This window comes from Sarcophilus harrisii, chromosome X (assembly GCF_902635505.1).
Source record: "Sarcophilus harrisii chromosome X, mSarHar1.11, whole genome shotgun sequence".
Classification (NCBI taxonomy): Eukaryota; Metazoa; Chordata; class Mammalia; order Dasyuromorphia; family Dasyuridae; genus Sarcophilus; species Sarcophilus harrisii.
This window is the reverse complement of record NC_045432.1, coordinates 44,760,558-44,785,179: the sequence shown is the minus strand read 5'-3', so window position 1 is coordinate 44,785,179 and position 24,622 is coordinate 44,760,558.

Below are 24,622 nucleotides of genomic sequence, written 5' to 3'. Positions count from 1 at the left end.
ATAAATTCCTTGAAGATAGTTACCCTAAGTGTGTGTGTGTGCGTGTGTGTATGTGTGTGTGTGTGTGTGTGTGTGTGTGTGTTTACAGGGATTGCACGGTACTTGGTACATTGTAAATGCTTTATCTTTTCATTAATTTTGCATCAGTTCGTGAAAGTCTTTCCAGGCCTTTCTGAAATCATCCTGCTGGTCATTTCTTACTGAACAATAATATTCCATAATATTCATATACCACAATTTATTCAGCCATTTTCCAATTGATGGGCATCCACTCAGTTTCCAGTTTCTGGCCACTACAAAGAGGGCTGCCCCAAACATTTGTGCACATACAGGTCCCTTTCCCTTCTTTAAGATCTCTTGGGGATATAAGCCCAATCGTAACAGTGCTGGGTCAAAGGGTATGTTTATGCACATTTTAATAAATTTTGAGAATAGTTCCAAATCATTTTCCAGAATGGCTGGATGTATTCACAATTCCACCAGCAATGAATCAGTGACCCAGTTTTCCCACATCCCCTCCAACATTCTGCATTATCTTTCCCTGTCATTCTAGCCAGTTTGACAGGTGTGTAGCAGTTGTCAGAGTTGTCTTAATTTGCATTTCTCTGATTAATAATGACTCGGAGCATCTTTTCATATGGTTAGAAATCCACTCTATGATTTTGAGATCTGAACCTGAAGGTACTCATGGCATCTCAGGTAGTTCCCACTGGAAGAAAATATAGCTGGATGAAAATTGGATACATTAGCCAAAAAGCTGACTATTCTGTCTCTGCAACATGGGGAAACATGAGAAGTTGGCAGACCTTTTATGCCCCCATCAGGATCACTGTGCAGATATCAACTTCCCTGAGTGCCAGTGTTGGCTTTGGGCTAGGCAGGGCACTTTAGTTATTCACTCAATCTGAATATCTAGGTCAGAAGTTGGGGAAATGAAGCTTTAATATTTGAAAACTCTTCAAGAGATTTGTTGTTACAATGGATACATATTTTATACATATAAATAAATTTACAAGGGATAAAGATATACTCTTTATGTAAAAAAATGTATTTCCTTTAAATCATTCTGTCATTCCTCATAAACATAACAAAGGTACGGAACAGGTTTGAAATATTTGTGCATTTTTTTTTCTTGGAAAAGGCTTGTTGAAACAATAGCAGTAGTTTAATTACAGTGGAGTAGACTTGAAACACCATATAACCAAATGCCAACTTGGAAATACTTTAGTCTAGATAGCCAACTTGCAGGAAAAAAATGAGGGCCAGAGATTGGGATTTTACCAAAGCCATATAGATAGAAGGTGGCAGAGGCAAGCTTTAGACCTGGGTCCCTTCTTAGGGAATCTCCAAGTATAACATTTTTTTAAAATAGTAAATGGAATATGCCTCTTGAATTACTCTTAGAATTATTCTTGACTATATTTTATCCTGTTTACACCCTGATAGTGAAGTTCTGTCGCTCACACTATTCTGGTTATGCCCAAGTCACAACTGAATACCTAGGAGAAGAAAAGACTTTGTTCTGTCATCCAAGTGCTATCCCTTTCTTAGATTTGATCTTTCAGATTCTCCCCAAGTTTTAGATACTTCACCTAATCAGCTTTGGTGGAAATCCTAAGCCATACCAAGCTCAAGATACCGAAGACCTGAAATCACACCTCAGAACTTATTATGACACTCTTCTAACTAAATCATTTCCCCAAACCCAGAATTCCAAACATATCTGGAATCCAAAGAGATAAGGAAAAATACAAAACTTAAGAATCACGTATATTATTTTTTCCTAGTAAATTTATTTCTTTTTAATACAAATTACTTTATGAATCATGTTAGAAGAGAAAAATCAGAGCAAAAGGGAAAATCCATGGAAGAGGAAAAAAAAAATGAGTGAACATAGCATGTGTTGATTTATATTCAGTCTCCTTAATTCTTTTTTCTAAATTCAGATGATATTTTCTGTCCAAAGTATGTTGGGATTACTTGGACACATAGATTAAATGATATTGCAATTTATTTGTTTTCATCATTGGTCCTATTGACAAGAGGAAGCAAATAATTCAATGAACTATCAAAAATCAGTGAAGCAAAACTCAAAAAAAAATGTAAAATACTTCACTCAAAAATAACTGACCTGGAAAGTAGATCCAGGAGAAAAAAAAATTTATGTGTTTAAACATGTGCAATTCTTTTATACATATGTCCACAATCATTATGCTGCACAAGAAAAATCAGATCAATAAGGGGAAAAAATAAGAAAAAACAAAAACCAAGCAAACAACACAAAAAAGTGAAAATACTATGTGGTGATCCACACTCAGTACACACAGTCCCCTCTATGGGTACTGATGGCTCTCTCCATCACAATTTATTGGAATTGGCCTTAATCACCTCGCTGTTGAAAAGAGCCATGTGTATCACAGTGGATTATCACATAATCTTGTTGTGCAAAACAATGTTTTCTTGGTTCTATTCACGTCACTTAACCTCAGTTCATAAAAATGTCTCCAGAGCTTTCTGAAATCATCCTGCTGATTGTTTCTTATAGAACAATAAAATTCCATAACATCCATATACTTATTTAGCCAGTCTCCAACTGATGGGTATCCACTCAGCTTCCAGTTCCTTGCCACCATAAAAAGGGCTGCTACAAATGATTTTGTGTATGTAGTTCCTTTTCCCTTTTTAATGATTTCTTTGGGATACAGGCCCAGTAGAAACACTGCTAGATCCAAAGGGTCTGCACAGTTTGGTATCCCTTTGGGCATAGTTGGGAGAAATAATTTAGGAATCATTAAACTTTCTGAGAGCCATGATTAAAAAAAAAAAAAAAAGCCTGGACAACATCTTTCAAGAAATCATCAAGGAAAACTGCCCCAATATCCCAGAATGAGAGAGAAAATAGTCACTAATCACCTCCTAAAAGAGACCCTAAAATGAAAACTCCAAGGAATCTGGTAGATAAATTTCCGAATTACCAGATCAAGGAGAAAGTACTGCCAAGCAGCTGGAAAGAAACAATTCAGATATCATAGAGCCACAATAAGGATTGCCCAGGACTTAGTTTCCTTATTAAAAAATTAAAGGTCCTAGAATATCATATTGTAGACGGCAAAGTAACTTGGACTACAACTAAGAATCAACTACCCATCAAAGTTGAACATTCAACGAAATAGGGTATTTTCAATCATTTTTGATGAAATGACCAGAGCTGAATAAAAAATTTAATCTTCAAATACAAAACTCAAGAGAAGCATAGAAAGGTAAACAGGAAAGATAAAAAAAAATGTTATTTAAAGGTTAAACTGTTTATATCCCTACATGGGAAAATGATACTTGTAACTCTTGAGAAATAAATCTTGGTTAGGACAGTTAGAAGGGATATTCACAGACAAAGATGGTGAATAAAGATAAGGGGCAGAAAAAGGATTGTACTGGAGAAGAGGAAAGGAGAGGATAAAAGGAGTAAATTACATCACATGAAGAGGCACAAAAGACCCTATTACCTTAGATGGAAAGAAGGGAGGAGGATAAGTTTTGTTCGAAACTTAATCTCATCAGATTTGGCTCACAAGGGAAAGAACATATACACTCAGGTATAGGAATTTATCTTATCCTATAGGAAAGTCCGAGGGGAAAGGGGAAAGAAAAGGGAAGAGGGAAGGCTGATAGAAGGGAGGGCATAAGTAGAAAGGGAAGAAGGTAAGAAAAGGAAGGGGGGACTGAGAGAGGGAAGGGTACACTGAGAGAGATAGGAGTCAGACCATGTTCATAATCCTTAATGTCTCCCATTCCCCATCTGTATAATAGTGAGAGAGCTCCTGCTTTACCTCTTCTCAAAGAGGCTTCAACAATCCAATAAGAAAGGTCTGCCAAACTTCTTAGTTCATATTTGATGGCAAAACATTGAATGTTTGCCTTTTTCACCCCTGCTGAGCCAGCCTCAGAACCTTGCACATAATAAGAATGCGGTAAGTGTTTCTGGAATTGAATTGTTCTGATACCGTCATTCATTCTCTGAGCTTTCATAAGGCACACACTCATCATTTTGCTGTGGCAAAGTTGGTTGAATCATTTGACTTGACCTTTCATCCCCATTTGCAGGACTGCAGTCATCACCACTTTGCCTGAAAGATTCAGTGGGAATTGTCCAAATGGAAAGCACTGGCTTCATTGCTTTTTAAAACCATCAAGTGAGTAGTCACCCAGCTGATAGGATATGGCATGATTGCCTCACTTGCTCATAAATAGCAGATATCACATGAAAGAAGAGTTAATTTAATGCCTTAGCTGTGGTCCTATTTCTGCTTCCCCCTTTTTTATTCCATTTTGAAATGTTTCCACTTCATCCCTTCACTGATCATCTTCTGGTGCATGGTGGAAAATCTTTTTAGAAATTTAGAAATTCTTGATACATATATCTATTTCAGTTTTCTTGTTGTTCCTCTAATATCCTTTTTATCTCTCTATTTTCATTATTTGTCTCTGCCATCTATTTCATCTGGCTCTGCATTTTTAACGTCCTTTTTTGTCTCCTCTATTTTTGTATATTCCTGTTGGTCATCTTTTGTTTAATACTTCATCGTACGCTAACTGAGCCATAGTGAATCTAGCACTGAGATCTGGTTCCCTTCAAGGTTCTAAGATACGATGTCATACGAGGAAGCAGAAGGTCAATGGTCAGGATATTTATAGGGTTTTCAGCATCCCTATTTCCTCTTAGACATCAGAATACTATTGTTGTTGCTCCCAGGATCCCATCCTTTCCCACAGAATCAGAAAAGCAGAGAGTGGGGAAAAGCTTCGGATACCACTGAGTTTAGACAATAGCCATTTAGCTGATAGCTATGCAGGGACCTCAGTCCATCAGCAAACATTTATTAAGTACCTACTGTGCAAGGCATTATACTTAAAACTGAGAACACAGGTACAAAAAAAGAAAAAGAAAGTGTCCTTTATGCAAAGAGATTACATTAAGACAAGTGTTTATCAAGACCCTATTTAAAGATGACTCAACAATTCAAATATATTGACCCCCTGATGTAGCCTATTTCCCTCTAGGGAAACTTTAATTATTAGGAAGTTCTTCCTTATAACAAACTGAAATCTGCTTTTCTGTACTCACAACCCACTTTAGTCCCTCCCCATTACTTCATGGTTCTGTACCTGTGACCAAGCAGACTATAGGCAGGCTCCTTATTACACAATATTCCTTAAAACACAAACCAAAAGGTAGCACCCTCTCCTAATCTCCTAAGCCTTCTCTCTTGTAGAATAATCATTCCCCTTGCTTCCAAATGATCTTTATATGGCATGCTATCTGATGTTTTACTCTTTCCTTGAGTCCCACCCCAGGTTATCGATGTTCTTTCTAATCTGTAGTACCAAGAATTAACTGTAATATTAAAGAAGAGGTTCAACCAGAGCAGAACACAAGGAGACTGTCAATCTAGGTATTTTTCCCTGCTCCTGTGACTATCACTTTGAGGCAGCTGGATGGTGCAGTGGCTAGAAACCCAGACTTGGGATCAGGAAGATGAGTTCAAATCCTGCTTTAGACACTTACTAGCTGGGCAACTGCCTTAACCTTTTTTGGCCAAATTTTCTTCATCTCTAAAATGGGGATCATAATAGTTTTCAAAAATAACTTGAAATTTTAAAGCACTATATAAATTGATAGCAACCACAATAATGTTCTCCCTATTTATAAAAGATATGTTTCTCTAAAGGCAGACTAATTAACAGTAAAGTTTGGTTATCATATCACACTGTTTACTGACATTGAACTTCTATTCCCAGGTTTCCATTTGGAGACTAGAAATGGGGCATGTGTGTGCATATGTATTTATGTTTATATATGTGTGTGTGTGTGTGTGTGTATATACATATATATACACACACACACAAGCATATATACATATTCATATATATATGCAGTGTGTATTCATGTATAGAAAACTATTATCAAATGATTGCAAAGATCTGTGTATGTATGTGTATAAGGAAGGGCTTATGTATAGATATGCACATACATATGTGTACACATGCATATTTATATTATGCATATATGTATGTGTATATATGTATGCACATGTACACATATGTATGTGTATGTCTATACATGAACATACATACACAGATCTTTCTCATTCATCTAATAACTGTTTCTCATATGTGTATACAGACATGACTATGGATATATGTATATATATGGAAATATATGTACATATATGGAAATATGTATGAAAATGTGTATGAAAAAATATATATGTGTGTGTATGTGTGTATGTATATATCTATACATATATACGTGCATATATATATATATATATATATATATATATATATACATATATACATATATATGTGTAAGAGAAGATGGAACAACTTACCAAAGATTTCTGAGGGCAGGCAAATAAGCAGTAAATGCAATGTGACAGCTGGCAGTATTGAAGGAAGAAAAGCAGAAGGGCTCAAAGAAACAGATATGAGAATAGAAGAGGGCCAGAGTATGGGGCCATTCAGTGCAGGGGCAAAGAACCCTTTGTACCTCACTATCTATCACTGAGGCAGTAAGTAGTGTTCTCCAGCGTAACTCCTACACCCAGCACTTTAGCTCCTGCTCTATTTCTTCACCTTGAGCCAACTGCATGTGCCAATCTTCAGTCTCTCTCCTCCAAGTATGTTCTACACAGCTGTCAAAATGATCTTGCCTCTACACCGATTCAGTCTCTTCAATCCTCTGCTCAATTTAACATCACCCACGAGGTATCTCATCAACTCCCCATTCAGCCATCCAAAGTCCTACAAAATCGACCTCTAGAGAAGTTAGCTTAAATGACTTGTCCAGGGTTATCATAGAACTAGCAAGGGTCAGAGGTGGGATTTGAACCCAGGCCTCCTGCCCCCTTTCCAGAGTTTTATATTGCATCTCTGAAACTTTTTGCCTAGATCTGTTTCTTACACAGATCTTTTTTCTTTTATATACCAGCAGTATGGGTTCATGTCCCACCCCCATTGTTTCTGTAAGCTTCATGAGTGTGAAATCTATGCCCTACAAATCTTTGACTTCTCAATCATGATCAGTAAGCCTTCTTTTCTTGGCTTTCCATTCTTCCTGATTTCTTTCATCCTGTCTAGCTCTTCACCATTCCTTCATCAAATTGGAGCATAAATAGAGAGTTGGTTTCCCTTATGTCCTTTCAGCTCTCCATTCTTATTTCTTTCTTTGGGTAAATTGCTCTAATTTTTCTGAGCCTCAGGTACCTCCTCTGTAAACCTAGAGGACTGGACTCAATGTCCTCTGAACAATCTTTTAGTTCTAAATCTATGATGCTATGTTACTAATTGATGTCTGGACTTATTCACATTTCCTGTTTTAGAGAGCTCAGAGGAAGCAACCATCAGCAATATGGAATTATTTCCAAGTGTACCATGATTGTACTTTATCATGGTAAATGCAAAATGGGGGCCAGGTTTAAAACACATGACTTCATCTAGATTTACAGTAAAAGCTTCAATGACAAATATGGAGATACATTTAGAAGAATTGCACATGTTTAACCTATATTGGATTCTCTGCTGTCTAGGGGAGAGAAGAGAGAAAATTTTGGAATACAAGGTTTGGCAAAGGTGATTGTTGAAAACTATCTTTGCATGTATTTGGAAAAAAATTTTAAAAAGCCCTATTAAAAAGCAATAGAAAGAAAAATAAATATTTTACACATATTTAAAAAAATAAAAGCTTTTCCTTATATATTGCACCATACATGTTTGTTGGATGACTGACCGATGTACTGGTTAACATCACTGGTCTCCCTCTGAGACTTAGGCCTCTCAAGGTCACATGGATTTTTGCCCACAGAAAACAATTAGGGAGCAGTCCCTGATGCAACTGAATCCTTAACCTAGCATTTGTGCTAATCTGAGGAAGATTCATAGACTACTGGAAAGAAAAAAGGTTGGAATTAGGGTGTTTGGGTCAAATTTAAGATTCTGATACTTCATTGTCTTGTTTCCCACTTCTTGGCTCATGTTTCTTCATCTGGAATATCAAGGGACTGGATCATTGTTGAGGTTCTTCCTAGTCCTAAACCCTATATCATTTTATCTACTTCATGTGATATAGCCTTCTTAACCAAGGCTGATCTTAAACTTCCTACTGTATTTTTTTAGCCTCAGAAGGGGAAAGGAAGGGTGATAATGCAGTATTTTAAACAAGAAACTCTTGGACTGTTGCCCCCACAAAGCAGTGTAGGACAGAGAGCTCATATGCTTTATCTGGTCCGGTGACAACCCAATGCTGTATGCAGTAATCACCTTTAAAATTACCTTTAATTGCTGGGCTCAGCAGCCAGACTGCAATGGTGCAGAGAAATATGTCAATAATATAATCTCAGTCAGACTTTATTCTAACCAACGAATGTCCAGGACAAACAACTAGCACAATGGAAATTCTAACCTTGTTATAAGTTACTAAAAGCTGTGATTTGGCAAAGTTATTCAAAGCAGCTTAGCACTGAGAAGGTGGCCATTTTCTCCCCACTCCTAAAGGTGTTCTCTGTGTCACTGGAAGCACCACAGCAGGATGTGGGGACATATAAAGGTAAGCAATGGAAAATGATATGACTGTCAAAGTTTCAGGACTTCAGCCCAAGGAGATTTAAATTCAATTCAATTCATTTCAAGAAACATTTATTCAAGCAGCTGCTGTGTGAAAATCACTGTGCTAGGCACTAGGAATACAAAGACAAAATGAAATAGTCTCTGCTCTCCAAGAGATTTTTTTCAATTTAATTTAGTTTATTCTGAACTTAAGAAATAAAACAAGAATTACCAAAACATAGTAGAATAGAGGGGAAAAGACGATTGTACATGAAATTGCAAATCTATTACGTACGATCTGCTATTCCTTTTAAATATATAATACGGTTCTCATGTAAGAGATTATGTAAGCCATGATGAACTCCCCAATGACCTGAATCTTAATCTTCTCAGTTTTGAACTCGGGGATGATTTAGAAGTATTTTTTTTTCTTTTACCTCATTTGACCTCTTGCAGAGTTCATATCAAGGAATATCCAAATATGCTTGAATCCCTGTTTGTACAAACATGGCTAAATACGAGCATGATTTTCTATATAAGCAGTCAAGCTAAATTATATATATATATATAGTAAAGTACAGCCTTGATTTCACCCCATAAAAATTTCATAACATTTGAGCAACTTATAAAAGACCACAGACATTAAAGCATAGAATGTAATCAAAAACCTCAAAAATTTCCTTTGGAAGGTAATTTGGTGTTTCTAACAGGGCAACACTTATAGTCTGGCTGATCTCTTACTTTCTCATGGCTTTCTACGTTAGGAACTATGATGAAGTAAATGGCCAAAACGTTTATACTCTTTAATTCACATATCCCACTGTTAGACATAACCTCTGATGAATTTAAAGACAGAAAGGCATATGCAACAAAATATTAACAGTAACATGATTTTTGTGATAGCAAAGAACTAAAAACAAAGTATATATACCTTTTGACTGGAGAATGAAGAAAAAAATTGTCACATATAATTGTAATACAACGTGACAAATATGAAGAATTCAAAGAAATTTGTGAAGACTTATATATGTTTAATATCAGAATTGAATTTAACATCACAAAGTGATATTAAAAGCAAACGATATAAATTAGCAGTAAATACTTTCACTTCCATCATTCCAGTGGGTCCTCAAATTAGCCCTCAGAGCTCTTCAGGTCAAAATTAGAATTACAATTTGACAGATGATGAAACTGAGACTCCAAGAAATGTAACATTTTTCAAAAGCCATCTAGTAAATAAAATCCTAGAGTTGATATTTGAACCCAGGGTTCCCGGCTTTTATCCAAGAACTCTTTCTATTATTACATATACAACTCTGTTCCTAAAGACATAAAATATTTCAGAAAAAAAAATAAAGACAGAACTAGAATGATTCACTTTCCATTTCGGGTTGTAATTTTTAGCCTTATGAAGTTCAGTTCTTCAAGCTGAGGCTCTGTGGGGAATAATTCCTTCCATCTTAACTGAAAACTTAGAAACAGGGGGAAAAGAAGCCCAGCCATATTATAAATGAAAAAAAAATAGCCAGGAACTTTCATGTATTTCTGTGTTATTGTCCACCTTGTCTTTTTTATACCATATGTTAGGACCTTTGGACTACAAAAGAAATTCTTCCTTCAAGGGGCTTCAAATCTAACTGAACAGATGGAACTAAAATACATGGAAAAAATAGAAATAATTCTATTCTCAAGAATGCTTTTTTATTTTATCTTTTTACACAACCTCCCCCCAACCCCAGTTCCTAGTGGAATTTCTTATGCACAAAGGAGCTTTCAAATGTTTAGCTTGATTTGAACTGGATGACATTATTGATACCTAGAGAATATAAGTTTGGGTTTCAGTTAGGAAATCAGCATAGGCTGAAGTGGTTGAGTAAAGCTCAGGAGAAGACTAGAATAGGGTCGAAGTATTGTCAATAAAAGATCCAAAGAGAATAATATGAGACTATACCAGGAAGATGTTAAGGTAGACTAAGAAGTCATACATGAGTCCAAGAGTAATATGCATGGTTAAAAAAAAAAAAAAGTAAAAATCAAAGTATTTTTGGTCCAATTAAAAACTACAGGACTGACAGTTTTAATGAGTTTTTCAAAATAGGTTTCTTTTTTTTCTTTTTAAAGTTTTTTATTTTCAAAACATATGCATGGAGAATTTTTAAACATTGACCCTTGCATAGCTTTGTGTTTCAGATTTCCTCCCCTTTCCCCCCCATATCCTCTCCTAAATGGCAAGCAATCCAATATATGTTATACATGTTAAAATATGTTAAATCCAATATATGTAAATATATTTATACAATTCTCTTGGTGCGGAAGAAAAATCAGATCAAAAAGGAAAGAAAATGAATAAGAAAACAAAATGCAAGTGAACAACAACAAAAAGAATGAGAATGTTATGTTGTAATTCACATTCAGTCCCCACAGTTCTCTCTCTGGGTGTAGATGGCTCTTTTCATCACAAGATCATGGGAACTAGCATCAGTCATCTCATTGCTGGAAAGATTCACGTTCATAATAATTGATTGTCTTATAATATTGATGTTGTCATGTACAATGATGTCCAGGTTCTGCTCATTTCCCTTGGCATCAGTTCATGTAAGTCTCTCCAGGCCGCTCTAAAATCACCCTGCAGGTCATTTCTTACAGAACAATAATATTCCATAATATTCATATACCACAATTTACTCAGCCATTTTCCAACTGACGGGCAGCCATTCAGTTTCCACTTTCTTGCCACTACAAAAAGGGCTGCCACAAACATTTTTGCACATGTGGATCCCTTTCTTACCTTTCAGATCTCTTTGGGGTATAAGCCCAGTAGAAACTGCTGGATCAAAGGGTATGTACAGTTTGAGAACTTTTTGAGCACAGTTCCAAATTCCTCTCCAGAATGGCTGGATCTGTTCACATTTCCACCAACAATGTATCAATGTCCCAATTTTCCCACATCCCCTCCAACATTTATCATTATCTTTCCTGTCATCTTAGCCAGTCTGAGAGGTGTGTAGGGGTATCTCAGAGTTGTCTTAATTTGCATTTCTCTGATCAGTGGTGATTTAGATCACCTTTTTCATATTATTAGAAATGGTTTTAATTTCTTCATCTGAAAATTCTGTTTATATTCTTTGACCATTTATCAATTGGAGAATGGTTACAATTCTTATAAATTTGAGTCATTTCTCTGTATTTTTAGAAATGAGGCCTTTATCAGAACCCTTAAATGCAAAAATGTTTTCCCATTCCCCAATGGGTAATTGTGGCTAGGTCCCCTATTCTTCCAGGGCTCAGTGGTTTACAATTTATTTTTTGCAGAAAATCTGCCAAACCACTTGCTTGCAAGCAGGACAAAGCAGCCCAAGAGGCTCACAGAAGATTCCCAGGTTCGGGGAGCAATGCTCTGACTCCCTGCCTCAGCTCTTTGCCCCATTCTCCCTGTGTATGGTCTGGGCTAGGCAGACTGTCCCCCTGCCCATTTGAAATAGACCTGTTGGCCTCTAAGTATTTGTGCGTTCTTTGATTCCAAAACCATTTTAGAGGCTTAATCTACTGGTAGTTTGAGAGGAGGTTATAGAAAGTCCTGTCTGCTCTCTGACATCTTGACTCCCCCCCCCCCACTCCCTGCCACGTTTTAATGAGTTTTAATCGCAGTTCACTCATTTGACTTTTCTGATTTCCTCATATAGAAAAAGAAAGGGTAAAATTTGGTGGTCTGTAAGACCCCTTTCTGAAATAACATAACATCATTAGAATTTCTCCTGGCTCTTCTGTTTAAATAAAGAGTGAATATAATGCAAAATCTTCTTAAGTTATTATATTCTAACTCAATTATATTCTAGTCCTTGGATGTTCTATCTCTCTGTTTAGCTTAGAGATTAAATGTTTGCTGGTTGATGTTGTTTCTGGACACCTTTGCATCATGGTGGCTTTAAAATTATCTAAATATTTCTGAGAAATGACAATTATCAGTCATTATGTTTATTTTCATCTCTCTCCTGCTTTTCTAGAACTAAAATTTATTTGAATAGGTCAGGCTGTAGTTGTAATTTTATTCATTTTCTCTCTCATCTTCATCTTTTTTAAAATCAACAGGAAATTCAGGGATTAACTGTTGCTCTTATTAATTTATTGTTTGTTTGCCATTGCTTAATTGATTAAAAATTAACCTTGTGTTTATAACCAGTAATTTTCTATCTATAAATTAACCCTGAATTTATAACCAGTAATTTTCTATCTCTTAAAAAATCTATTGCATTTTTGAGATGCTGTTTTTATCTATGATTTTGTATATTTTCAATTGCTTCTAGATGAAAAAGTACTGGGAGAAAAGAAAGCAATGGGTTTATCAGTATTTTACAAATTACTTTGCCCTTGAAAAATTATGCTTAGCAAACTTAAATTTAATCTGCATTGTTAACATTTTCTCTATCACTTTCTTAAGTCTAGACAAAAACAAAACCAAACAAACAAACAAACAAAACAATTATTCAAGCCCTAATTTATGGGATTTGGAGATTTCTGAGGTATAAATATTGACATTGAAAATTTAAAAATGAACTCTCAGGAGACACACACAAGTGGATTGTTTTGGAAAACATTTTCAAGTTCTTCATAGAATTTCTATCCCTTCTCCTTATTTGGGACAGATGAAGTATGGCTCCATTTTTTTTTTTTTTTAGTTGTGGCATATGGGGCTTACATCATTTTTATGTAAGATTACCAAGAGTGCCACAAAAACCTGTTTCGGATTTAGGATGAAGCTAATTCTGACAGTTTCTTTATCTGCCTATGGAGAATCTTTGAATCATTCCTTTTGTTTTCACTTACACCAAGACTAGCAATATGTTTCATTTTCTACAGAAGCATAATAACTTATCATTGGGCAAATATCTTGCATTTTTTTAATTAAAGCTTTTTATTTACAAAACATATTCATGGATAATTTTTCAGCATTGACCCTTCCAAAACCTTTTGTTCCAAATTTTCCTTCCTTTTCCCCACCCACTCCCCTAGCTGGCAGGGAGTCCAATGTTAAATCCAATTTGTGTATACATATTTATACAGTTATCTTGCTGGACAAGAAAGATCAGATCAAGAAGGAAGAAAAAAAAACTGAGAAAGAAAACAAAATTCAAGCAAATAACAACAGAGAGAGTGAGAATGCTGTGTTGTGTTCCACACTCTGTTCCCATGGTTCTCTCTCTGAGTGCAGACAGCTCTCTTCATCACTGAACAAATGGAATTGGTTTGAATCATCTCAGTGTTGAAGAGAGCCTCGTCCATCAGAATTGACTGTCGTATAGTCTTGTTGTTGTCGTGTACAATGATCTCCTGGTTCTGCTCACTTCATTCAGCATCAGTTCATATAAGTCACTCCAGGCCTTTCTGAAATCATCCTGCTGGTCATTTCTTATAGAACAATCATATTCCATAATATTCATATACCACAATTTATTCAGCTATTCTCCAATAGATGGGCATCCACTCAGTGTCCACTTTCTGGCCACTACAAAGAGGGATGCCACAAATAAAAAATCTTACATTTTAAGCATCAATACTTAAATTATCGGTTTTGTTTGCTTGTTTTTAGCATCATCCTGTATAATGGGAAGAACATGGGATTTGGTGTCAGAAAACCTGGCTATTCTACCTACTACTTTTTGACCTTGGGTTTGTTATGTAATCTAGGTTCCTCACCTGTAATATGAAACAGGAAGTCTTCCAACTTCCCTTTCTGCTCTTTATTTTTAATCACCTAATACCTTTGCTTATCTTTTTTTCCCCTATCATCTAATAATCATCATATCAGATGTAGAAGGAGCATTTCATAATTTGCTTCATGAGTTTAGAAGATGAATGCATGACAGTTGTCCTGGTCAAAGGATCAAATGTTTAGTACATTACCAGCTGGCAAGGAGCCTCTGAAGAGCTTGCTAGACGGGTGCTTGGATAACAGACTTGGCCTACCAATACATCTGTACTTGAAGTCTTTCCAGCTTAGTATGACCGGTCAAAGTTTGAATTTCTCTGAGCATCTCAAGTCTTGATTTAATTCTGACCATGAAGAGAGAGTGTTCTTTGTGGGCTGATCAGTAATGAAAATATACAAGGCAACTCTCTCATTTCCTTTGAAGTCTACAAGCCACTTTTCATAACACCTTTTGATGATTTATGAAAAGATTATTTACAAAGAAAAAAATTGGTATCAGGGAAGTTCAGGTCAGTGTGACAGACTAGTTCCTTCTCACGAAACTCTATTCTCTGGGCAAGCAGCTACTTGGTATTTTTTTAGTGCTGAGAAGGGCTTCCTTCTTACATGAGTAGGTAGGTGATTGAAAACCAAAAAGAAAATTCTTTTTTTTTCTTTCCTGAGTAAAATTGGACTGGGCACTCAATGATTTCTGACTCCATCCCTGTTGTTTCTAGGGAGAAATTGTCATTACCAAAGAACGTCTATTGAGCACACAAAGGCATTGAACATAGAATCAGACTAAAGTTCATGTGTCCAATACCAAGTTGGATGCTATAAATTTCTTTTTTAATAATAAATCTCATCCTCCCTTAGTCTCCCTCATGCTTCCTTTTCTTGTTCTCATATGCTTCCTTCAACTTGGGTGAGTATATATATGAGTGTATTTATGTGTGTGTTGAAGAGTGGAAGGAGGGAAACCATCATTAAGTGAACTTTATTTTGAAGGGGAGGGAGGGGAGGGGGAAGAGTAGAGGGAAGGGCAGGGAGTTGGAGGGGAGGAAAAAAGATATCTCTTCTGCTTCTTATATGTATCCTTCCCCTCCCACTCCCTTCCCTTCCCCTCCAACTCCCTTCCATCCCAACTCCCTTTCCTCCTCTCCTCCCCTTCTCCACCCTCCGTCCCCTCTCCATTCTACTCTACCCTTCCCTCTCCCTGACTCTGCTCCCCTATGCCTCCCTCTATCCCTCTCCCCGACTCTGTCCCCATCTCCCCTCTTCCCCCCTCTACCCCCTTCCCTTAAAAAATTTTACACAAACAAAATCGATACACCCAGAAGAAGAGTAAGATATTGGAGGAAAAGATTATAGCAAGTTTCTCCAATATATAGGGAACAGAAACAGATTTATAAAAGAAGTCATTCCCTAAGTGACAAATGGTCAATGAGCAAAAACAAGTAGTTTTTAGAAGAAATCAATGTTATCAATAGTCACATAAAAATGCCCTAAATCATTATTGATTAGAAAAATGCAAATTAAAACAACTCTGAGGTACCACCTTACATCAACAGATTAGTGAACAGGGTAGAAAAGGAAAATGACATGCTGGAGGGGATGTGAAAAAATGGGACACTAATTAATGCACTACTGCTGGAGTTGTGAACTAACCATTCTGTAGAACAATTTGAAACTATGCCCAAAGGTTTATAAAACTGTGGATACCCTTCAACCGAGCTCTACATCCCAAAGTGTTCAAAGAAAAGAGAAAATGACCTATGTGTGCAAAAATATTTAGAGCAGCTCTTTTTGGTAGCAAAAATTTGGAAAGTGAGGAGATGCCCATCGATTAGGGAATGGTTCAACATGCGGTATGTTGTGATGGAAAAATGAGTGGGAAGGTTTCAGAAAAAAAACAAAACAAAACTTGGGAAGACTTATATGAACTGACGCAAAATGAAAAGAGCCGAAGCAGAACTTGACACCTCGTAACAGCAATACTATAATTTAACTACTCAATGTAGACAATAATCCAACACAACTTCAAAAGACCAATGTTGAAAAATTCTGTCCACCTGCAGAGAGAGCACTTATGAATTCCAAGGGTAGACTGAAGTAAACACTCTTTACTTTATCTTTCCTTCTTTTAAGTAATTTTTTTGTCAACATGGCTGATGTGGAAATATTTTGCAAAAAAAAAAATAATAAATAAAACATATGATTATGAAAGTCACAATACCAAGGGAGATGAACAAGAAAATATAGAAGTGAACAAAATAGTGCATTACTTAGAGTTGAAATATTTCTGACATTTTCTGAATAAGAATAGAATGGAATATATAGATTTTTTTATAGGTACATGCTATTTTACAAACACACACACAACCACAACCAACATATGTTATACAACAAAGGAATTATAAATAAATATAAAACATAACTTTTATAGACCCTAAGAGCAATGAAACCAGTAATGAATACAAGGAACACAAGAAAAAGATATTTACAATGTGTATAATGAATAGATCAAAGAACAAATTGTAGAAATGAAGTGGGGTGTGGTCCCTTTAAGAAACTGTATTTCCTATTGATTTGTGATTCAGATTACTCCCAGCCCCTCCTGGCTAATGCATTATGAGTCCAGGAAGCTAGGGTCTTTGAATCACAAATCCTGGTCAAAAGCACCCCTTTGAATTCCAATAGGAGATCCAGGCTTGTCCCAGCCCCCACTGGTTCTGATCGGCTCCAGCTCTCCCAAGCCCCCATTCTGATGATCTGCTCTGGCTTCCCAACCCCCACCAAGACAAGCAATATAATGAGCATCAATCAACTAAGGCTTTTGCAGATGCACCTTGGCAGTACCCTTTACAGCCAGGATTTTCTGCCCACTGGCTTTTTCCACTGCCATTTTCTCTTTACCCTCACCTATTTCATTAACCAGACTTTAGCCTTACTTCCAATCCCCATAATAAACCTTTTATCAATTTAGGTTTTCAGATGTGTAAATTCCTTTACAGGGAACTTCTTGTGCCACTAGAAGGGAGCTCCCAAAACTCCCTACCCTTGTGCTGAATCCTGAGGAGTTGCAGGGGAGCCAAACCCCTCCATTTGATTCCCCGAATCCCAAACCTGCCACTAGACCCCCTTCCCCTGGCCACCAGAAACCCTAATTTCATTTGGGTTCCCCGAATCTAAACCTCATCAGAAACATTTAAGAATCATGTGAAGTAAAATGTGAACAGTGAAACAGCATATAAAATTTCTGAGATGTAGCTAAAGAATGAAAAAAATTATCTCTAGAAACAAATTATAAAAAGAAATGACTGTATATTAAATTATTAAAACCAGAAAAGCAACAATTTAACTCAAAATGAGGATGAGAAAATCTTGATGGCCAGATAGCTAAGGAGTCTGATATGCAAAATATAGAGAATTAACACAAATACATAAGATCATCTCGCAGTTCAAAAGCAGTATTTTTGTGCTGTGGGTAGAATACACCCCATGTGCATGAATGGATATATGTTCCATCCGGCCACTTTTGAAAATATATGTACTCAGCACTGAAGAGCTTTCTGATGATGGAGATCCCTTGGTTCCTGTGATGGCAGAGAGGCTGGGGGCTAAATTAAAGAGGATTAGCAAATAAGCCAAGAAGAACAGACACTTGGGAGATTTGAAAGAGATAGAAGACTTCAGACTTTTGCTGTCTCCTTCCTCTTTCCTGAATTTGTAGTTTAGAACTCACTTCGGGACAAGGGGAGGACAGGTTGCCTGTGAACAGTGATGACCTACTGCATACAGCACAAAGGAACATGTGATGGCTGAGACTGGATCTAAAGGTCTTGGCTATCTCTTCTGCTTTGTGTCTCTCCCCCCCCCCGCCCCCCCCCCAAGCATATGTGACTGAATAGTGATACTGAAATGGATACTTCTAGAAGTATCAAGAATACTTTTCTGGAATTATATCTTTCACATAGAAAAGATGGCCAGAGAAAGAAGCATGAGCTCAACTTCTGGTTATGACTGGTCATATAGAATGTGAGAGACCTATTAAATTAATAAAGAATCAATGAAGAGCAATCAACAATGTTTGAAGCAAGCTAGGTGCCACATAAACCCTTGTGCTTGAAACCAGGAAGACTTCACGAGTTCAAACCCTGCCTCAGAAACTTACTAGCTATGAGATCCTGAGCAAGTCATTTAACCCTGTTTGCCTTAGTTTCTCCTCTATAAAATGAACCCGAGAAGAAAAGGGTGAACCATGCCAGGATCTCTGCCACGAAAACTTAGTGTTGTGCATGACTGAAACAACTGAATAATTAAAACAACAACAGTTCCATAAAGTAATTCATGTTTTTATGTCTTAAATATCAGAATCCAAGGAGAATGCAATATATCTGTATCATAATTCAGTCTTTATCGATCAATGTTTTTGAGTATTTGGGTTTTAAGAGTTTCTTTTGTATTGAGGAAATAGTCCTGGATCTACCTTATTTACAGAGTACTTTCTTTACAAATGCCTTTTGGCAGAACCCATAAATAACCTACTTCTCAATTGCCTACAAATGATTTCTTTCAACTTTCAGGGTGGAGACATAAAGATCAGTTTCAGGGAAAAAGAATTGACACTTTGCTTAGAGACCACATTCTCCTACAACTGATCCCAGCACTTGTGGACTTAAGAGTCTTTCCTCAGCTTTCCTGAATCAGCACTGGTAAGTTCTTATGCCCTCACATGCAGAACTTATCAAAGATGACAAAAGATGGTGATAATTAATATAGGAGAAAACTGAGGAAAGATCAAAATACTAAGACACTATTAGCAGAGTTATTAACCATTTAAAAAGGCAATTTAGACTTATACTAAACAAGTGACTAAAACGTTCAAATCTGTTGACCCAGTTCCCATTGGTACATGTACACTCTGAGGATATCAAAGACTAAAGAAAAATTCCATATTTTACCAAAATACTCATATGCACTTTTTTTTTTTTGACGGTAACAAAGAACTCAAGACAAAGTCAATATCCAGTTGCGATCTGCGAACGGCTAAACAAAATGTGACGAGTTAATGAAATGCAACAATATTTCATGGTAATAAATAATGAATATGGTGATTATACATAGAAATGGCAAGAATGCAAAGTGAATTAAGCAGAAGAACTAGGAAATGCTTAGTGATCATCACAACATAGTTAAGAAAAACAAAAAAGAAACTAAATACTTCCCAAATGACTATAATAAGACTTATTGATGGTAGAAAATGGGTGACCTCTCTGTTTGCAATTCTACAATCCTCTCCGTGAAACAGAATGACAAAACAGCTTGGAGAGGACAGTTCTATTAGTGTTTCATAGCAGTAAATAACTGCTTGTATCAGCTAGAAAAACCACTTAGAAAAAGTATAGCACAGGATGAAATCTTTGGTTCTGAGACCACACATTCAGGTTGAGAACATGGTCTCTTACTGCTCACGTAGAATAAATTAAAGTTGACAAGATCAAAATCTGAGTCAAAGTATGATTTCACTTCCTCAGAATGCCCATGGCCATTTTCCAACATAACAATTACTTACATCTGAACATGGTACCAATATAAATAGCTTCTGTATGCAGAATGGGTGCATTATAAACTAGCTACCTCTGGCTGTATCTAGCTGCAGATGATTGACACACAGTTTTTGTAGCTTTAATTTGCCAAGAGTAGGTAGGGGAAGAAATCTGGATATATTTTGAGGATTTTAGGTAGGCAGATGATTCAGTGTAGAGAGACGTGTTTGAGGAGTTGCAAACACTTGGGTGGTGACATTGCCATCCTCTGAGACCCAGACATGTCAAGGGATCTGGCATGACAGGTAGGACAGAATTACAATGGTATGAGGTTGGAGAAAGGACAGTAGTGTGAACCAAAACCGATACAGAAGGTGTCCATATAGTTTGGTATACATTCAACAGTTATACTAATCCCTAATTTGGGGAGGAAGTGCAGTTCTATAATGATTCTGTGGTTTCCTATACTGTCAAATCTTTTCACAATACAGAAATATTTCATATCGAAACACAAAGATAATTAACTTAGATCAAGCTGATCGCTTTGATCTGTCAGATTGTAAGTTATACATCAGAGACCTCCAGCAGAATAACTGTTGGGAGGAAAAGCATTTGGGGTTGTGCAATGGCAAAAACAGTGTACTTAATATGGGACCCTTGTCTACAAATGGTTACCTGAAACTAGGTCATTATATGTCAGCCACGATCTTAAAAAGCTGGAGAATTACTTATATAGAAAGGAGTTATGTGGATGAAGTCTCTTAAAACTATGAAAATAAAGCATCACTTTACCCATGTGAACGACTAGACAAAAACTTGAGTTTATATTATATGTGTATGTAGGTATATTCAATATAATTTTATAGACATGTATATAATATTAAAAAATTCAAATAATTTGATCTAGTCTCATCTCTTTTCAAGTTAAGACTTGAAAAGCAGCTTGTTAGTGAAATATACACTCCTACTGTCCCAGAATGTTTCCTATCCTCTGCTAATATTCAAGGCAAAATCTCTTAACAGGAAGCTTCAGAATCACAGACTTTCTTTATCTTAATAGCCAGCTAATGAAGGAAGAGGTCCTTCTGTCCAAGCCGAAAGAGGTCATCCATCATCCAGGTCCTCTTTGACACGCAACAATGTGTGGGTAGGAGGAGGCAGGCTTTCTGGAATGTGGATTTTGAACTCAGAATTCAGCTAATATATTTCTCTGTCCTATCCTTCCTCCCTAGTTATACCTACCTAACCAGCAGATAGGGTAAATAGGTCAAGGAACTTTGGCATGATCAGAAAGAAGACAATTCTTTTAAATGAGCTATGGGAAATGATAAAATACACAATGCCCTGTCAAAAAAGAATGGGGTGGGACAGCTAGATGGCACTATAGTGGACAGAGCAGCAATCCTGGAGGCAGGAGGACCTGAGTTCAAATCTGGTCTCAGACAATTAACACCTCATAGCTGTGTGAACCTGGGCACCTCACTTAACCCCAATTGCCTAAAAAAAGAAAAAAAGAAAAGAATGAGGGGAGACGAAAGGTCAAAGACCATACAGTTGAAGACAAAATTCCAAATGATAGAGGCAAACAAACTAGATAATTGTCCCATATATCTTTTTTTTAATTAATTTACTTTGCTGCGGCAGTTGGGGTTAAGTGACTTGCCAAGGGTCACACAGCTAGGACTTGTTAACTGAGACCAGATTTGAACTCAGGTCCTTCTGACTTCCGGACTGATGCTTTAACCACTGCACCACCTAGCTGCCCCTGTCCCATGTATCTTTAACTTAAGACTTCCTATTGTTCTCAGTAAAATAAATAAAGGTAAATTAAGATACATATTCTGAGCAAAATGAGTTTATTAACAGCGATGCATACAATTGCTATCAAAGCAGGTCAGACTAGTAAGGTCAATCAATGACCCCATAGGAAGGACACTTTTTATTCTTTTGCAAGGATAGGAGTTCTGGGTAATGGGTTAGCATTTGGGTGTGGCTAATCACACCTCACTCTGACAATAAAGAAATGTTATCTTAGTTAAGCTATCAGTACTACAGCTTTACTATCCTCTTGGAGCAGATAAAATCTCCCCTAATTGCACAAGGACCAGCAAGGATACATTGGCATATCTTTTGGGTGGATGGCACCAGATTAAACTGGTTGGAGTTTACAGATAAAAAGCACAGGGACTAATGGCAGGAATTGTGATAACTTTTCCTTTCAATTATATATCTCTAAACTAGCTAGGAGGGAAAACTGGATCCCTGAGCTTAATTCAAGAACACAGAAATGGGTTGGCAAAATGAGACAATAATCAAGAACAATGTTAATGACAGAAGAGAATCAATTATTAAATGATAGAGAATCATTTTAATTTTCTCACATACTGGAAATATTTTCAGGATTAGCTTGTATATGGAAAACAGTTGGAAAGTCAATTCTTCATCAACAAATAGAAAACCAGAATTCAGAGGATCCTTGTGATCTCTGGTACCCAGCCACAAAAACTACAAGAAAGCTGACACACACAGTTGATACTGCAGACTTATGTGATCAATAATTTGCTCAGCTAGAAAACAAGAGACTATCACACTGCTGTCCTGCATATTTCTGAATTCCAGTTCTCATTTCTCCCCTCTTGCTAGCAACATGGCTGAGAGTATACATATACCCAAAATATTACTTCTGTTTTTCTGATCAGTGACCTTGCCCCCGATGTTCTGCCCATCAAGTTTCATGCCTATTTCCCAATCACTTTTTGGATTTCCTCAGATAACTAACTGTCCCTGATAGAAAAAGTTATATCAGATATTCACCCTCCTCACTTTTAACTACCTTATTTTAAAATAAGATATCTTTCAAGAACCATATTTCAGAAATTTTCACACAGTTAGCTAGGAGGACAAATGTGTTCCTCCCAGTGGAACTTGAACTCATCTTTCTAGTCAAATATATGATGTGATTTTTATCGGCACATCTAAGGCCATACATTTTTTTTGCTGATTACTTTTGAGGATTTTTGTCTCCTGTCCCTTTTACTTATCTCCCCTGCTAGTTTTCAAATGCCTCGTTTATGTCATATAATATGGTATCTAACTCAGATAATATAAACTGGTAGTTTTCTTGCAGCAATTTCCTTTTCAATCCCCCAAAACACTAGTGCACTCTTAAATTTTAATAATTTGGGTAGTATATATGCAACAGTTACAAAAATAATATTCGAAAGGTTAATTATTTAAAATTCTTAAGTACTGGTGTGTCTTTTTCTTTGAAAATCACTTTAAAGTCATGTTTATATATTTATGATATCAAGGAAAAAATACTTAAGATGGAGGGAAGAACAGGCATGTTTCTTATTAGGAGCAAACAAGTGTTGAGAGATTATAGAAATAAGACTGTGGTTATTGTAATTTAAGCCAAGTTTAGACAAAGTGCTGTCATTTGACTTTAAACAGATTTTCCACACTGAGTCATTGGAAAAATGAGTTTGATTCTATGTATCGGGTAAAAAACAGAAAAGATAAGATTATTTTATGTACAATATGTAACACTTGTTTGTCTTTTTCCAATTTCATATAAAAATATTTTTAAAGATTCTTTTTTATTTCTTTGTTTTGAATTTCAAATTCTCTCTCTCCCCCTCCCCACCTCCCTCCTTGAGAAGGAAAATGATTTGATATATATGCGATCATGCAAAACGTATTTCCACACTAGTGGCTCTAGTTATCCATCAGTTTGAAAATGTTGAACTTTAGTAATAGACATGTGTGAGCCACAGCAATAAGATAAGAAAAAGAAAGGAAAGAAATGAGAACAGGTAAGAAAGAAACAAAACACTCACTTATTCTTTCCAGTTGATATAAGGTATACTTAGAGTATCAACTAAAAAACTAATTGAAATAGTTAACATCTTCATCAATGTTGTACAATAAACCCACATAAGTCATCAGCATTTCTGTACATTATCAACAAAGTTCAGCAGGAAGAGAGAGAAAGATAAATTCCATTTATAATAGCTGCAGTCAGTATAAAATACTTTGGAGACTCTCTGCCAAGACAAACCCAAGACATGTATTAACCCAATAACAAAACACTTTTTTTTAAAACACAAATAAAGATACATCTAAACAACTGGAGAATTATTAATTGCTCATGGGTAACTTGAGCCAATATAATAAAAAGAGCAATTCTACCTAAGTTAATGTATTTATTCAATGCCATGCCGAACTACCAAAAATTATTTTAAAGAGCTAGAAAAAAATAACAAAATTCATTGGGAAGAACATAAAGTTAAGAATATCAAGAGAATCAATGAAAAAAAAAGTGAAGGAAGATAGTCTACTATCAGATCCTAAATCATATTTCAAAGTTTTAGTCATAAAACAACAATCTGGCTAAGAAATAAGAGTGGTGAGTCAGTAGAACAGATTAAATATAAAGTATACAGCAGCAAAAGACCATAGTAATGTAGTGTTTGATAAATCCAAAGTTCCAAGATTTGGGGGCAAGAACTTACTATGCAAGAAAAATTACTAGGAAAACTGGAAAGCAGTTTCGCTGAAACTAAGTATAGAGATCAACAGCTAATTCCTTTAATTTCTTTTCTTTTTTTTTTTTTTGGTCTTATTTCAAGAGCTAGCACATGTCTTTTACTAAAGTTTAACATAACCAGTATTAGTCCTAGTGTCTCTATTCATCCATCAGTTTGAAAATCTATCATTCAAAAACTGTTGCACATGTAATGCAAACTGGCAGGGTACTTCCTTTTGTTATAATTAAAATTAGAAA